The sequence below is a fragment of the Ovis canadensis genome, chromosome 20, assembly GCF_042477335.2.
Source record: "Ovis canadensis isolate MfBH-ARS-UI-01 breed Bighorn chromosome 20, ARS-UI_OviCan_v2, whole genome shotgun sequence".
Classification (NCBI taxonomy): domain Eukaryota; kingdom Metazoa; phylum Chordata; class Mammalia; order Artiodactyla; family Bovidae; genus Ovis; species Ovis canadensis.
The window spans coordinates 18,051,354-18,068,051 of record NC_091264.1 but is presented as its reverse complement, the minus strand read 5'-3'; the positions used below and the strand labels follow the sequence as shown (position 1 = coordinate 18,068,051).

At 42.5% G+C, this 16,698-nt stretch overlaps 1 protein-coding gene across 5 annotated transcripts in view; it reads left to right on the top strand.

The window, feature by feature from the left end:
* The window catches only part of PRIM2 (DNA primase subunit 2), a 304,068-nt gene that overhangs the window by 32,077 nt on the left and 255,293 nt on the right, over positions 1-16,698 (top strand). The gene's annotated exons all lie outside the window — the stretch shown is intronic.

Here is a 16,698-nt window from a genome sequence, read left to right as displayed (position 1 = left end):
ATTTGTAGCAGTGTGGATGCAACTTCAAATTGTCATACTAAATGAAGTAAATCAGAAAGAGAAAAACAAATACCATATGATATCACTTATAAGAAGAGTATAAAATACGACACAAACGAACTTACCTATGAAACAGAAACAGACATAGACATAGAGGACAGACGTGTGTTGCCAAGCAGGAGGGATGGAGTGGAAGGTTGGAGATAGCAGATGTAAGCTTTTATAAATAAACAACAAAGGTCCTACTGTATAGCATAAAGAACTATATTCAATATACTATGATAAACCATAATGGAAAAGAATATTAAAAAATATGTGTATAACTGAGTCACTGCTGTAGAGCAGAAGTTAACACACATTGTAAGTCAACTATGCTTAAATTAAAAAGTGATGGCTACAAGTACATGTAAAATAACAAAAATAATAAGAACTTCAGTTAGATAAGTGAAACAAGAGTGTTTCATTAAAATGAATGGGCTTCTCGGGTGGCTCAGACCGTAAAGAATCTACCTGCAGTGCAGGAGACCTGGGTTTGATCCTGGGTAGGGAAGATCTCTTGGAGAAGGGAATGGCTACCAGCTCTTAATATTTCCGCCTGGAGAATTCGATGGACAGAGGAGCACAGATTTTACTCCAAATCTTGCTTTTCTGTGTGTAGTGTAAGGGGTTAGGGATGCATGCAAGTATGCGTTGTATAATTAGATGATTCCGATCATGAGCACTGTTTACATTTTAATTCAGAGAGTGAAAGGAGAGCTAACTTTAAAATTCAGTTATATTCTAGTTCCCAGAAGATTAAAAACAAGCTATTATCTAATAGGATGAAAGGGTTTGTTACCACAGGGACTTTAACCATAGAATATAGGGGTGGTGGTGCCCTGCCAGTGTCCAGGGAAGGCCCGCAAACTGGCGGCTGCTGCCTCCTGCATTCTGAGATGCCCTGTAAGACGTCCAGCTAGACGTGCTGAGACCAGCTTGTGGGAGAGATCTGTCCTGAAACCAGCATAGACTAGCAGCTGCCATGCTGGTTTCAGGACAGATCTCTCCCACAAGCTGGTTTGACCTTGCAGTACACAATGAAGCAGGGAAAAGGCTAACAGAATTTTGTCAAGAGAACACCAAGTCATAGCAAACACCCCTTTCCAACAACCCAAGAAACAACACATGGACATCACCAGATGGTCAATACCGAAATTAGGGCGATTATGTTCTTTGCAGTGGAAGATAGAGAAGCTGTATACAGTCAGCAAAAACAAGACCTGGAGCTGACTATGGCTCAGATCATGAACTCTTTATTCCAAAATTCAGGCTTAAATTGAAGAAAGTAGAAAGCTCTAGGCTATTCAGGTATGACCTAAATCAAATCCCTTATTATTATACAGTGGAGGTGATGAATAGATTCAAAGGATTAGATCTGGTAGACAGAGTGCCTAAAGAACTGTAGATGAAGGTTTGTAACATTGTACAGGAGGCAGTGACCAAATCCACCCCAAAGGAAAAGAAGTACAGGTAGGCAAAGTTGTTGTCTCGGGAGGCTTTACAAATAGCTGAGGAAAGAAGAGAAGTGAAAGGCAAGGGAGAAAGGGAAACATACCCAACTGAATACAGAGTTCCAGAGAATAGCAAGGAGAGAGAAGAAGGCCTTCTTAAATGAACAGTGCAAATAAATAGAGAAAAACAATAGAATGGGTAGGACTAGAGATCTCTACAAGAAAATTGGAGCTATCAAGGGAACATTTTGTGCAAGGATGGGTTCAATAAAGGACAGAAACGGCAAGGACCTAACAGAAGCGGTAGAGATTAAAAGAGGTGGCAAGAATACACAGAAGTGTACAAAAAAGATCTTAATGACTTCCAAAACCGTGATGGTGTGGTGACTCACCCACAACTGGGCATCCTGAAATGAGAAGTCAAGTGGGTCTTAGGAAGCATTACTATGAATAAAGCTAGTGGAGGTGATGGAATTCCAGCTGAGCTATTTCAGATCCTAAAAAATGATGCTGTTAAAGTGATGCACTCAATATGTCAGCAAATTTGGAAAACTGAGCAGTGGCCACAGGACTGCAAAAGGTCAATTATCATTCCCATCTCAAAGAAAGGCAATGCCAAAGAATGTTCAAAACTACAGTTGTGCTTATTTCACATGCTACCAAGGTTATGCTCAAAATCCTTCAATCTAGGCTTCAGGAGTATGTGACCTGAGAATTTCCAGATGTGCAAGCTGGATTTAGAAAAGACAGAGGAACCAGAGATCAGATTGCTGACATTTTTTATATGATGGAGAAAGCAAGGACATTTCAGAAGAAACATCTACTTGTGCTTCATTGACTACACTAAAGCCTTTGACTATGGGGGATCACAGCACTCTTGAAAATTCTTAAAGAGATGGGAGTACCAGACTGTCTTATCTGACTCCTGAGAAACTTGTATGTGGGTCAAGAGGCAACAGTTAACCAGACATGAAACAACTGATGGGTTCCAAATAGGGAAAGAAGTATGAGAAGGTTGTATATTGTCACCCTGCTTATTTAACTTATATACCGAGTACATCATAGGAAAGGTGGGACTAGATGGAGCACAAGCCAGAATCAGGATTGCCGGGAGAAATATCAGCAACCTGAGATATGCAGATGACACCACTCTAATGGCAGAAACTGAAAAAGCACTAAGGAGCCTCTTGATGAGGGTGAAAGAGGAGAGTGAGAAAGCTGGCTTAAAAATCAGCATTTAAAGAACAATATCAGGCCATCAGGTCCCATCATTTTATGACATATAGAATTAGAAAAAGTGGAATCAGTGACAGATTTTATTTTCTTGGGCTCCAAAATAACTGTAGACGGTGACTGCAACCATGAAATTAAAAGATACTTGCTCCTTGGAAGTCTAGACAGTGTATTAACAGACACATCACTTTGCTGACAAAGGTCCATATAGTCAAATCTGTGGTGTTTCCAGTGGTCATGTACGGATGTGAGAGTTGAACTATAAAGAAGGCTGAGTGCCGAAGAATTGATGCTTTCAAATTGTGGTGTTGGGAAAGACTTTTGAGAGTACCTTGGATAGCAAGGAGATCAAACCAATCAAGGCTAAAGGAAATAAGCCTGAATATTTATTGGAAGGCCTGATGCTGAAGCTATAATACTTTGGCCACCTGATGTGAAGAGCTGATTGATTGGAAATGACCCTGATTTTGAGAAAGATTCAAGTCAAAGGAGAAGTGGGTAGCAGAGGATGAGATGGTTAAATAGCATCACTGACTCGTTGAACATGAATTTGAGCAAACTTTCGAAGATTGTGGAGGTTGGATACAACTTAGATACTTAACAACAGCAAGAGGTAGTAAACAAGGAGATATATTCGGGGTACTGTTCAGTTTGGCCTTGGAGTACAAAATGAAGTAGGGCAAAGGCTAATAGTTTTGCCAAGAGAATGTACTGGTCATAGCAAACACTCTTCCAACTATACAAGAGACAACTCTACACATGAACATCATCATATGGTCAATATCAAAATCATATTGATTTTATTCTTTACAACCAAAGATGGAGAAGCTTGTATACAGTCAGCAAAAACAAGACTGGGAGTCGACTGTGGCTCAGATCATGAACTTATTGCCAATTCAGACTTAAATTGAAGAAAGTAGGGAAAACCACTAGACCATTCAGGTGTGACCTATATCAAATCCCTTATGATGATACTGTGGAAGTGACAAATAGATTCAAGGGATTAGATCTGAAGGACAGAGTGCCTGAAGAACTCTGGATGGAAGTTCATAACATTTTACAGGAGGTGGTGATCAAAACCATCCCCAAGAAAAAGAAATGCAAAAAGGCAAAATGGTTGTCTAAGGAGGCCTTACAAAGAGCTGAGAAGAGAAGTGAAAAGGAAAGGAGAAAAGGAAAGATATACCCATTTGAATGCAGAGTTCCAAAGAATAGCAAGAAGAGATAAGAAAGCCTTCTGCACTGATCAGTGCAAAGATATAGAGGAAAACAATAGAACGGGAAAGACTAGAGATCTCTTCAAGAAAATTAGAGATATCAAGGTAACACTTCATGCAAAGATGGGCACAATAAAGGACAGAAATGGTATGGACCTAACAGAAGCAGAAGATATTAAGAAGAGGTGGCAAGAATACACAGAAGAACTATACCAAAAAGATCTTCATGACCCAGATATCCACGATGGTGTGGTCACTCACCTAGAGCCAGACATCCTAGAGTGCAAAGTCAAGTGGGCTTTAGGAAGCATCACTGCAAACAAAGCTAGTGGAAGGGATGGGATCCCCATTGAGCTATATCAATTCCTAAAAGATGATGGCTGTGAAAGTGCTGCATTTAATATGTCAGCAAATTTGGAAAACAGCAGTGGCCATAGGACTTGAGAAGGTCAGTTTTCATTCCAGTCCCAAAGCAAGGCAGTGCCAAAGAATGTGCGAACTACCACAATAGTTGCACTCATTTCTATGCTAGCAAAGTAATGCTCAAAATTCAAAATGTGAATCGAGAACTTCCAGATGTTCAAGCTGGATTTAGAAAATGCAGAGGAACCAGAGATCAAATTGCCAATATCCGTTAGATCATAGAAAAAGCAAGATAATTACGGAAAAGCATGTACTTCTGCTTCACTGACTACATTAAAGCCTTTGACTGTGTGGATCACAACAAACTGTGGAAAATTCTTCAAGAGATGGAAATACCAGAACCCTTACCTGCTTCCTGAGAAATCTCTATGCAGGACTTGGAACAATGGACTGGTTCCAAATCTGGAAAGGAGTATATCAAGGCTGTATATTGTCCCTCTACTTATTTAACTTATATGTAGAGTACATCGTGTGAAATGCCTGACTCGATGAAGCATAAACTGGAATCAAGATTGCCGGGAGAAACATCAAAAACTTAAGATATGCAGAGGATACCACTCTTATGGCAGAAAGTGAAGAACTAAAGAGACTCTTGATGAAAGTGAAAGAGGAGAGTGAAAAAAGTTGGCTTAAAACTCAACATTCAAAAAACTAAAATCATGGCATCTGATTCCATCAGTTCATGGCAAACAGATGGGGAAAGAATGGAAACAATGACAGACTTTATTTTCTTGGGGTCCTAAATCACTGCAGGTGGTGACTACAGCCATGAAATTAAAAGACACTTGCTCCTTAGAAGAAAAAGCATGACAAACCAAGACAGAGTATTTCAAAGCAGACATTACTTTGGTGACAAACATCCATCTAGTCACAGCTATGTATTTTCCAGTAATCATGTATGGATATGAGAGTTGGATCATTAAGAATCCTAAGTACTGAAGAATTGATGCTTTTTAACTGTGTTGTTGGAGAAGACTCTTGAAAGTCCCTTGGACTGCAAGGAGTTCAAATCAGTCCATCCTAAAGGAGATCAACCCTGAATATTCATTGGAAGGACTGATGCTGAAGCTGAAGCTCCAGTACTCTGGCCACCTAATGTGAAGAGCTGACTCATTGGAAAAGATCCTGATGCTGGAGAAGATGAAGGCAGGAGGAGAAGGGGATGACAGAGGGTGAGATGGTTGGATGGCATCACGGACCCAATGGACATGAATTTGAGTAAGCTCCTGCAGTTGCTGATATACAGGGAAGCCTGGCGTGTTGCAGTCCATGGGGTTGCAGAGTCAGACACGACTGAGCGACTGAACTGAACTGTTCAGGTGCTGTGGGGGATTTAAAAGTACTTTGTTAAATAGAAAGGGGCATTCATAAATGATGAAAGCAACCCTAAGTTACTGTAGACAGCATACTATAACAGCTCCTTGATTTTTGTGTACCTGTTTTGAAATGGTTGTAGATTTTTACTTTCCTGTTTCCTTGAGAATTCCTTGGATTGCAAGGAGATCAAATCAGTCATTCCTAAAGGAAATCGATCCCAAATATTCACTGGAAGGATGGCTGCTGAAGCTGAAGCTCCAATACTTTGGCCACCTTATATGAAGACCTGACTCGTTAGAAAAGACCTTGATGCTGGGAAAGATTGGAGACAGGTGGAGAAGGGGATGACAGAGGATGAGATGGTTGGATGGCATCCCTGACTCAGTGGACATTAATTTGAGCAAACTCTGGGAGACGGTGAAGGACAGGGAAGCCTGGCAGACTGCAGCTGCAGCCATGGGATCGTCAAGAGTTGGAAATAAGTGAGCGACTGAACTGCAACAACTGCTACTTTCCTGTTTTCTTTCAGCCTTTAATGCCTTGTCTGGCTCTTCATATTATGTAATTTGGATTAGAGGGAGACTTTGTGTGGAAAATGTATTGAAATTATTTCATACTGAAAAACTGAAAGTATGTTTAAAAACTATTCCATAATTCCAGGGAAGTAGGACAGTTGAGATCTAATAAAACCTCTTTCTGTATGTTGACAGACACATTTGCTGCCATTATAACACTTTGCTTAAGGAACCAGAGAATTGTAGATGAATGCAAACACAAACAACTGTTTGAATTTGCTGCTTAGTTCTCTGGATCCCTTAAGCTGTACCACTTTGGGGTTGTAATAATCTACTCAATGTGAGAAACAAAGTGACTGAAATATAGCATAAAATTCTCTTGTAAGTTTCAAAGACTGTCTTCTTTATTTCTATAAAGTTGAGTTAATAGTTAATAATTTTGCCTTTTTTGTGGGTAATTTTAAACTAACAGTAGCAAGGAAAGTGCAGTTAAGGAGCCAAGTGACCGATGTTTTGAATAAAAGATCAGTGTCAGGTTTATTACAGAGAACAATATAAGGTATGAAGTCAGTGTGTTCTGTCTCTTGCAATTTTGAGGACATATAGAATGAAAATGGCTCCATTTAGTTAAGGGAGTTCAGGCTTTGGAGGGACACTGTGTGGATGAGATATGTACTTACAGTATTGTAAGAATAATATCTGTAACAGGGAGGATCATGTTAGTATCACAGGCTCCTTAGGGCTCACAGGAGCTCTTTCCTCGTGTCTCTGACGTGGAGGAACAGAAGGAGGGCTGTGAGCTGACTGAGCCCAGAAGAGCTCCCCGGGTAGTGTGGGCAGGGTGCTTCCTGTGTGCTGCAGCGTCGCAGCCTGGAGAACTGGAGACTGGATATTCCTGAAGATACACATGCTCTTTAGTAGTGTCACGGCTTTTCCTGTGTTTGAATCCTTATTTCATGTACTTGAGTCCAGATGGAGTGCTTGTAGAACTGTGATGAGGGATGAACTGTGAGTTGGGAAGAGAGATACCCGGGGAGGACTTGGAAGTACGATCACGGTGAGCAGCGTCTGTCTGCGGGCACGTGTGTGGAGATCCTGGGGAACACGTGTCTGCGTCTCTGTCAGTGTCAGCTGGTGGACTGAGAGGACTTGACTGCACAGCTCCTTTCCTACCAGGGTCCTCAGATTCACACACAGTTTTTAAGAAATGTGCTTGCAAGGCAAACTTGTTTGTAAGATAAATCCTTTAGCTGCCAGAATTCACTGCTGAGTCCATCCTACCTAGAAATCCTTTATATTAGTTTGTGACCAGTATTTAATAAGAGCTTATATATCCAGCAGTGTGTGATGGAAGATTTGCATTAACATGTTTATAGTGGGGAGAGGAAGAAGGGACTTCTAAGGAGATAGAACAAGGTGAAATGTCTGATGCTGTCAGTAAAAGTTATGAAAAAGTAAAGAGGGTGTTGTTGTGGGCTGGATTAATCTAGGAGGGCATCACTGAGCTAACGGTATTTCATCTGAATCTTAAAAGACAAGAAGGCAGAAAGGAGATGGCAGAGAAGCTCTGATGGGAGTTTTCCATGCCTGCTGCAGCCTCAAATGTCTGGTAATTTTCTGAGGAATGAAAGTTGTTGAATTGGGTCACCAATTAGAACCCCTTTTTCAAAGCCATAAAGCTGATTTCTAAAATTTTCAGCTACAAACATATGTATCTGAGCATCTCTTGGAGTAAACACCTCCTTTTCCTTCACCCAGGCACTAAAAGTACCTGCTGTTCTGGGCTTCCCTGGTAGCTCAGCTGCTAAAGAATCCACCTGCAATGCAAGAGACCCCAGTTTGATTCCTGGGTTGGAAGATCCTCTGGAGAAGGGACTGGCTACCCACTCCAGTATTCTTGGTCTTCTCTGATGGCTCAGATGGTAAAAGAATCCTCCTGCAATCTGGGAGACCTGGGTTTGACCCCTGGGTTGGGAAGATCCCCTGGAGGAAGGCATGGCAACCCACTCCAGTATTCTTTCCTGGAGAATCCCCATGGACAGAGGAGCCTGGCGGTCTACAGACCATGGGGTCGCAAAGAGTTGAACATGACTGAGCCGCTAAGCGCAGCACAGCATGTTCTGCTGTCTGCTTGAATTTAGAATACATGATAAACATATACATGTAATAACACCTAACTTACAAAAGGGAAGCCCTAGTGGCTCAAGAGGTAAGGAATCTGCCTGCAGTACAGGAGACTCAGGAGATATGGGTTCGATCCCTGGATTGGGAAGATCCCTTGGAGAAGGAAATGGCAGCATACTCCAGTATTCTTACCTGAGAAACCCCAAAGACAGAGGAGCCTGGTGTGCATGGGGTCACAAAGAGTTGAACACAACTGAGCATGCACAACTTAGTTTTTACTGAATTTCCAAGATTTGATATCCCATAGCTTATAACATGGAGAAGGCAATGGCAACCCACTCCAGTACTCTTGCCTGGAAAATCCCATGGATGGAGGAGCCTGGTAGGCTGCAGTCCATGGGGTCACAAAGAGTCGGACATGACTGAGTGACTTCACTTTCACTTTTTACTTTCATGCATTGGAGAAGGAAATGGCAACATACTCCAGTGTTCTTGCCTGGAGAATCCCAGGGATGGGGGAGCCTGGTGGGCTGCCATCTCTGGGGTTGCACAGAGTCAGACACGACTGAAGGGACTTAGCAGCAGCAGCTTATAACAACTCAGTTTCTTTTTTTGACCTTATTTTCTCCTCCTCTTTTATTCATTCTCCATTTGCTTGAATGAACATGACTTTATTGCTAGTCTGCACGGACTGTAAGCAAGCTTCATCATTTCCTCCCCAGACAAAAGTAAAGCCTTATCATATCTGACTGTTAGCTGGTTACATTGGAAAGCTTCCATCTTATCCTATCTTTTGTGTATGAGTTTGGCTGCCTCTCTTCCAGTGACCTTGAAGATGTCCAAAATGTTGCAGAGTCAAAAAAAGAAAAAACATAGAACTAAGTAAAGTTGAACAATTTTCTACAGGGCTACATTGTAAAAGTGGGAAGGAAAATTACTTTCCTTTGTTTTTTTGGGGAAACATTTGCCAGTTGGAGCCTCAACAAAGATTGAGTTTAGAGGCCTTTAATTGAGCACCAAAAGGTTATTGCAGAAGATAACATAAAGAGATGTCATAAAGTGGCAAATTTGAAGCTCAGTAATAGAAAGCCATGTGAAGGTATAGGCATTCTGCCAGTTTACTGGGTGCTTGAAATAAATAGTTTGGAATTAAAGAAACAGTTATAGATTTCATATACTTGATTAACTTAGTTCACAGGAAAACTGGAGAAGGGGAACACACTTCAGATTGCTTTAGTTGTAAAGTCTTCTTGGCATTTATTAAAATTTTGCTTTAAAATATTTATTAATTATAAAGCATAATAATGTAAAATCAGAGCAATTGTTAATCTAATATTTTATGTCAAACTATTGAAATAAAATTCCACATATATTTGGGTGAAAATAAATTGTGATGGTAGGCGTTCAGTCCTGAAGTATTGACTAAGTCAGCAGCCAGTAAATATTTCTCAAACTAGGCACAGTGATTGTAAGTATGTAGGAGGGCCACCCACTGAAGCCTGTAAATGGTTCCTGACCCTTGGGTCTTCTGATCTGTTGAAGAACCATGACACAATTATGTAAGTAACCAGTTAATAATAATAGAAAATGTGTGATTGTATGTATAAGATATGTACAGGAAAGCATTAAATATTAATCTTCCCATAAATGTTAAGCTGTTCTCATGTTGTACTAGTTTGAGGTAAAGTACAATTTTTTAGGCTTTATTATTATTCTTTTGTTCGAATGAATATGCCTCTCGTCCAAACAAAAACAAGAAAGGAGATTGCATTGTTTTCTATTGAAGGATATTTTTGCTGGATGAAGAATTCTTTGTTGGCAGATACTTTTAGCACATTGAAAATATATGACTCTGCTGTCTTCTGGCTTCTTTGGCTGCTGAGAAGTCAGCTGGTAGACTAACTGTTGCTCCTTTGAGGGTCAGATCACCAGCCTACTTATTGTATGCTTTTAAAATACTGTTTGATTAGTTTCTGTTTAATTTAAACTTTCTCAGTTCGACTAGGAGTGAAATTCTTTAATTTATCCTGTTAGAGTTTCTCTAGGTTTCTTGGATCTGTGTATTGGGGTCTAATACTAATTCTGGACATTGTCGGCTATACTAATTTAAAATTTCCCTCCAGTCATTCTTTCTCCTTTCTGTCTGGGATTCCGGTTAATGTATTGGAGACCTTCTTAGCCAGTCCTTCACATCTCATTCTCATATCTGCCTTTTCCTTTTTTAAATCGTTGTCTCTGCTGAATTACCGATTTCTCCTGAACAGTTTCCCAGTTTATTGTCTCTCTGTCCTGCTTTGTCTGTTTTGCTGTCATGTGTTTGTTTTTTTTAATGTTTATTTATTTGACTGCATCAGGTTTTAGTTGCATCACGTGGGTCTATTACTGAGGCAATGACTTCCTCTGCAGTGTGTGGGCCCAGTGGTTTCAGCCTGCAGACTTAGTTGCCCCTTAGCATGTAGGGTCTTAGCTCCATGACTGAGGATCGAATCCTTGTCCCTTGCTTTGGCAGACGAATTCCCAACCGCTGGACCATCAGGGGAGTCCCTCTGTTGTGTTTTAAATTTTGGCTATTGTAGTTTCTTGAAGTTCTTCTAAAGAAATGTTGTTAGTTTTTATAGATTCTTGTTCCTTGCTGATATTTGAAAATTTGTTGTTCTCTTTTCTAAATGTTACAGGTTGTGCTTATCTCTAACTTGTGCTGCCTTACTTTCCGTAAGCCTGGTTTTCTATGCTTGGTGGTTGTCCATGCACGATTGTGGGTGTTCTGAGGGTGAGTGTGCTCTCTGAGAGGCAGTGTGTGGCCTCTGACAGTCCCGGAGTGTCACCAGTCAGTGACTCTTGTTAAGTCATCTTAGCACTGTTCCCCCTGGGCCTGTGTGCCCTCTGGCTGCGTGCGTGGCATGTTGCCTAGAGTGGCCACAGCTTCCAGGACTGTGTTCCTGCCTTTTTCTTCTCCTCTTTGTCTGATGCCTTGAGAGCCTGCTCTTTATTCTCGAGTTGTTGGGGGAGGATCAGTTAGTCATGTTAGTTCATTCTTCCCCTGGGGTGTCTTCCTTTGGGAGGGTCAAGGTCTCCTTCAGGAGGCCATGGTCCTCTGGCATTAATCTTGACTTTTGCAGCCTTGCTCCTTGAGGCTGTGGTTCTGAGCAGAAGCAGATGGCGAATGCCCTCAGGGCAAAAGTAGCATTGGTTCTCCTGGGTTTCAGGTGTCCTCAAAATTTGGCTTGGCAGTTTCCGTTGTTCTGTCACTTTTTTAGTGCTCTTATGGCTCAGATGGTGAAGCGTCTGCCTGCAGTGTGGGAGACCCGGGTTCCATCCCTGGTTGGGAAGATCCCCTGGAGAAGGAAATGGCAACCCAGTACTTTTGCCTGGAAAATTCCATGGACAGAGGAGTCTGATAGGCTACAGTCCATGGGGTCGCTAGGAGTCAGACACGACTGAGTGACTTCACTTTCACTTTCTTTAATTATTTTTTAATGGTTTATCCAGTATTTTTCATTGTTTTCAGTGGGAAGTAGATCTGAGTAACTTAAGAAATCAGAAACTGACTAAGGGCCCAGGGCTGGAGCCAGGAGCCTCTGTTAGCTCCCTGGCTGTTGGGAATGTAAACACTGCCTCCCCCAGCGGGGGCTGAGCAGCCTCTGTGCAGGCTGGGTGCAGAGAGGACTGCTCTTAAGGGTGCTGTTGCTTTAATTTGCTGAACTGTCCACGTGCTCATATGGAGCAACTGTGTCAGGAAAACCGGAACTTTAATAAGGCACTGCTCATGCTTTCACCCGGCATGACCCTTTGTCTTTCATTTCTGGGGGTTTCCTTTCCATCTTTCTTACTGCTTATCTTTTTCTTCCATTTCTATCACAGTGTCCTAATTCTTAGATTACCTTACTGTTGCTCGTTGGTCTACTGTAGTAACCTCTTGAGTAGTCTTTGATTACTGTGAAAATTGAACATCTTTTTTATGAATTCTTATGACCTCTTGTGTGAGTTATCTGTTTTTATCATGTGATGAATTATTTTATTATATGCTCTCAAAAATTTTTAGTCATTTGAAGTTTTACTGTACAGAATATTTATTCTCTTTTTCTGTTTGAACATTGTCACTTCTTGTAGTTTGTATATTCTAGTAGGTAAACGTTTTACCAGGTTATTATGACAGAAGCTGGGAATATAAAAATGAATATAACACATTTATCTCTGCTTGTATATGTGTGCTCAGTTGCTTCAGTCATGTCCACCTCTTTGTGACCCCATGGACCGTAGCCTAGTAGGCGCCTCTGTCCATGGGATTTTCGCAGCAAGAATACTGGAGTGCATAGTCATGCCCTCCTCCAGGGGATCTTCCCCATCCAGGGATTGAACACGCATCTCCCGCGTCTTCTGCATTGCAGACGAATTCTTTACTGCTGAGCCACAGGGAAAGCCCCTATATCTTTGCTTGGGTTTGTGTTACGGTGAGGAAGGTACACACGTGGTTGTGGTACAGTGTGTAAATGCTGTAACACTGCATGTTCAAGCATAGAAAAGAGAGTAACTTGTTGATGAAATTGGGGGAAACTCTGTGTAGATAATGTTGCCTGCATAGCCATTTTACTGTAGAAAAGCAGGATATGGAAGGACATTTCAGATCTAGAAAATACGTGCAAAATCAAAGTGATGAAAGTCATGGTGCCATGGAATCATATAGGCTGGTATCATCGGAGAACAGAGTGCTTGGGGGATGAAAATGGAAACCAGGATGAGTTTCAAGACCTGGGATAAACTAGGCTTTGATGGGCCCATGGACTGTGTGGAGTGGGGATGATGGGCCGTGAGTGGTGGATGAAGCATCCGGCTGGGGAGAGTGTGTGGGTTCTGGGCTGCTGAAGTGGAGGGTGGTTGGGCAGTGGGCTGGGACTATGAACCTGGAATGTTCTGGTCTTCATGTGGATATGAGAGGCACTTTGGACAGTGGCAAGAAGGGAGCTGATACTGGGTCAGCAAAGTTTGGATTTGGATTCTGTCTCTCCTGGTTTTAGCCCTGAAAATCCCACATCCTGAAAAACCCTAAGTCCTGTGAGAACTGGGATGGGGGTCTCCATGGGGAGGGCTGATGCTTTTGGGGCCTTGAGTGATGTGTGGAGGTGCTGGCTGGAGTCGGGGGAGGAGGGTAAGTCTGTGTTGACTTAGGTGGAGCAGGAGCCCTGGGAAGGGATTAGGTAGCTGGTTAGGATGGCACAGTGGGAGATGTTTTGGCGTGAGCTCAGAGTGGGTATGCCAAAAGTGGGGGGCTTGTAGAGGGCCGGGTGAAAGAGATGAGAGGGACTGGGAAAACAGTGGGATCTCTGGAGGGCCTGAGTTTGGGTACTAAGGGCAAGGACAAGGGACTTATGTGAAGATAATCGTGCAAGAGATTCATTGAGAACTTTGGTCAAAGCTGTTTCAGTTCTGGCTCTAGGTTTCTGACTCAGGCTTTTTTAGCCTGTTGGTTGGGGGATGGCAAATAGATGGGGAAACAGTGGAAACAGTGACAGACTTTATTTTCTCGGGCTCCAGAATCACTGCAGATGGTGACTGCAGCCATGAAATTAAAAGATGCTTGCTCCTTGGAAGGAAAGCTATGATCAACCCAGACAGCATATTAAAAAGCAGAGACATTTCTTTGCCAGCAAAGGTCCATCTAGTCAAGGCTATGGTTTTTCCAGTAGTCTTGTATGGATGTGAGAGTTGGATTATAAAGAAAGCTGAGTGCTGAAGAACTGATGCGTTTGAACTGTGGTGTTGGAGAAGACTCTTGAGAGTCCCTTGGACTGCAAGGAGATCCAACCAGTCCATCCTATAGGAAATCAGTCCTGAATGTTCACTGGAAGGACTGATGCTGAAGCTGAAACTCAGATACTTTGGCAGCCTGGTGCGAAGAACTGACTCATTGGAAAAGACCCCAGTGCTGGGAAAGATTGAAGGCGGGAGGAGAAGGGGATGACAGAGGATGAGATGGTTGGATGGCATCACTGACTCAAAGGATATGAGTTTGAGTAAACTTTGGGAGTTGGTGATGGACAGGGAGGCCTGGCGTGCTGCAGTCCATGGGGTTGCAAAGAGTCAGACACGACTGAGTGACTGAACTGAACTGAATTGAGGTGGAATAATATAATCTGATTTTTCTCTGCCACTTATTTCACTAAAGTTCAGTACTTTTATATTTAACCCATTGTCTTTTGTGATATATTTTTATGTTTGGTCTCAGGATTAGAGATAAATTTTAAAATAAATTTTCTTAGCATTGTTTTCTATGTACTCAGCATCATTTATTACATAATGTATTGTTTACTCATTGTTACTTTACTTTTATATTTTGCTATATTTACTGGCATTTTCCTAGACCGCACCAGCCTAGGAGTGACTCAGCCCATAAAGTGGCCACTGTTGAGTTCTGCTTTTCAATTCAGATCTGGGGTGGAGTGTGTGTGTGAGAGAGAGAGCAAGCGAGATTAATTAATGGAGGTTGATTAACTGGGAAGGACTTTCTTCCATCTTCCGTGTTCCATGTGACTTCCTGGGTTTCTGGCCTTTCAGTGGCATCAAGCTGTTCATAATAAACCTCAGTGTTTGATAGTGAGAGCTGCCTGGCTACCCTGTTAGTGATGATCCGTAAACCTCCGCCAAAGCCACTGCCCAGTGGTGCCATTGCTGCCTTTCGGATGTATCCGCAGCTGTTGGAGTGAGCAGTCGCTATGCTGGTCTCTGAAGGCAGGTGCCTGGAGTTGCCTGGAGTGGACCCCCTGTCACCTATCTTCCACCGTGGCACATCCTTCCTTCCGTCTGCACACTTCTCGCTCCTGGGCCATTGGGAGGCTGTCCCACCCCTCACCCGGCTGCCCTCGGGTGTGTGTCCCACCCCCGCCCCCCAGGCTTGGGACACGCTGGGCCTCGAGGAGTGACTGTCCTGCTGCAGTGGCGGGAGGGCTCGCACCCTCTCCTCTGTGAGTCACTGCTGCTTTCCAGTGTTGCTGTTGGTGGAGTCTCCTTGTCTTTCGTAAGCTTTGGCTGTGGTTGAGTCACACTGCTTACAAGTAGCACCTTACTTTTCTTCGTGTCACCTGTTGGCACTGTCCCCTCCTGGAAGGTACTGCAGGAGCGTTGCTGGGTGGGGTGGGGTGGGGTGGGTGGAATACTTTCCTGATACTTCCTCTCAGACTGAGCTGCTTGCGTGTGTGTCTAGGCTTGTTATGCCCAACTCAGGACTGACTGCTCTTTTATTTAGGATACTTAAAGAAGTCATGTATAAATTACCCAGCTTTTTGAGGCTTGTTTTCTAGGAGAGAAGAAATGTGCTTGAATATAAGTGATTAATCTTTCCTTTTTGGTATGAATTTTAGTGTGTTCCAAATGTGCCTATGCTATTAAAGAAGAGGGCAGTAATGAAATAACCAGATGATTGATTTTTACATGGATCATGTTGGCAAAGTTACTGAGACATCAACATACTAATTAGAATGTCAGGATATTAAATTATTATTCATTTTTCTAACTTTATATGTTTTGGGCAACTATAAATGAATGACAGATAATCTGTAAGTGGAGATTTCCCCTAGAGATTTATCAGTTATTAACAGTTCAATTTTTTTCATACTTCCCTTTATTTGATTCTCTTCTGGACATTTAAACGAAGGAAGTATTTTATAAGAATTGGATTGTAAGTAAAAAAAAAATGTTTTAAACGAACTTTTAGGTAGATAAGTGTTCTGGTTAGTAGCTCAGTCATGTCCAACTCTTTGCGACCCCATGGACTATAGCAGCCATGCCCCTCTGTCCGTGGGCTTTTCCAGGCAAGAATACAGGAGTGGGTAGCCATTTCCTTCTCCAAGGGATCTTCCCAACCCAGAGATTGAACCAGGGTTTCCAGCATTGCTGGCAGATTCTTTACCATCTGAGCCACCAGGGAAGCCTGGTTATTTATAACTATGTAACATTTGTCAACAAGCTTAAAACAACAATTCTGAAAACTAACATTAAAACTTAAAACCACAGCCTAACTTACTGTTTTAAAACAATTCCATTTTATTATATCTCACAATTTTGAGGGTCAGGGGTTCAGACTGGGCTCACCAACAGATTTCTTCTGCTTCACATGGTGTCATGTGGGCTCCATGAGCCAGTCTGGTCTAGGTTGGCCAGGACAGCTTCACACATGCCTTGTGCTGGGTGAGGACTTCCAGAAGGCTGGCCAGTGCTGGGATCCTCTCCATGGCGTCCTGTAGGTGAGGGGGTGGACTTCTTTTCTGGTGGCCCAGGACTCCAGGAGATGGAAGCTATCAGTCCCTCAGAGATGCAGCCTGGAGGGGCATGGCACCCCGTTCTGTGCTCTGGTGAGCAGGCAGCCCCAGGCCAGCCCAGTCACGG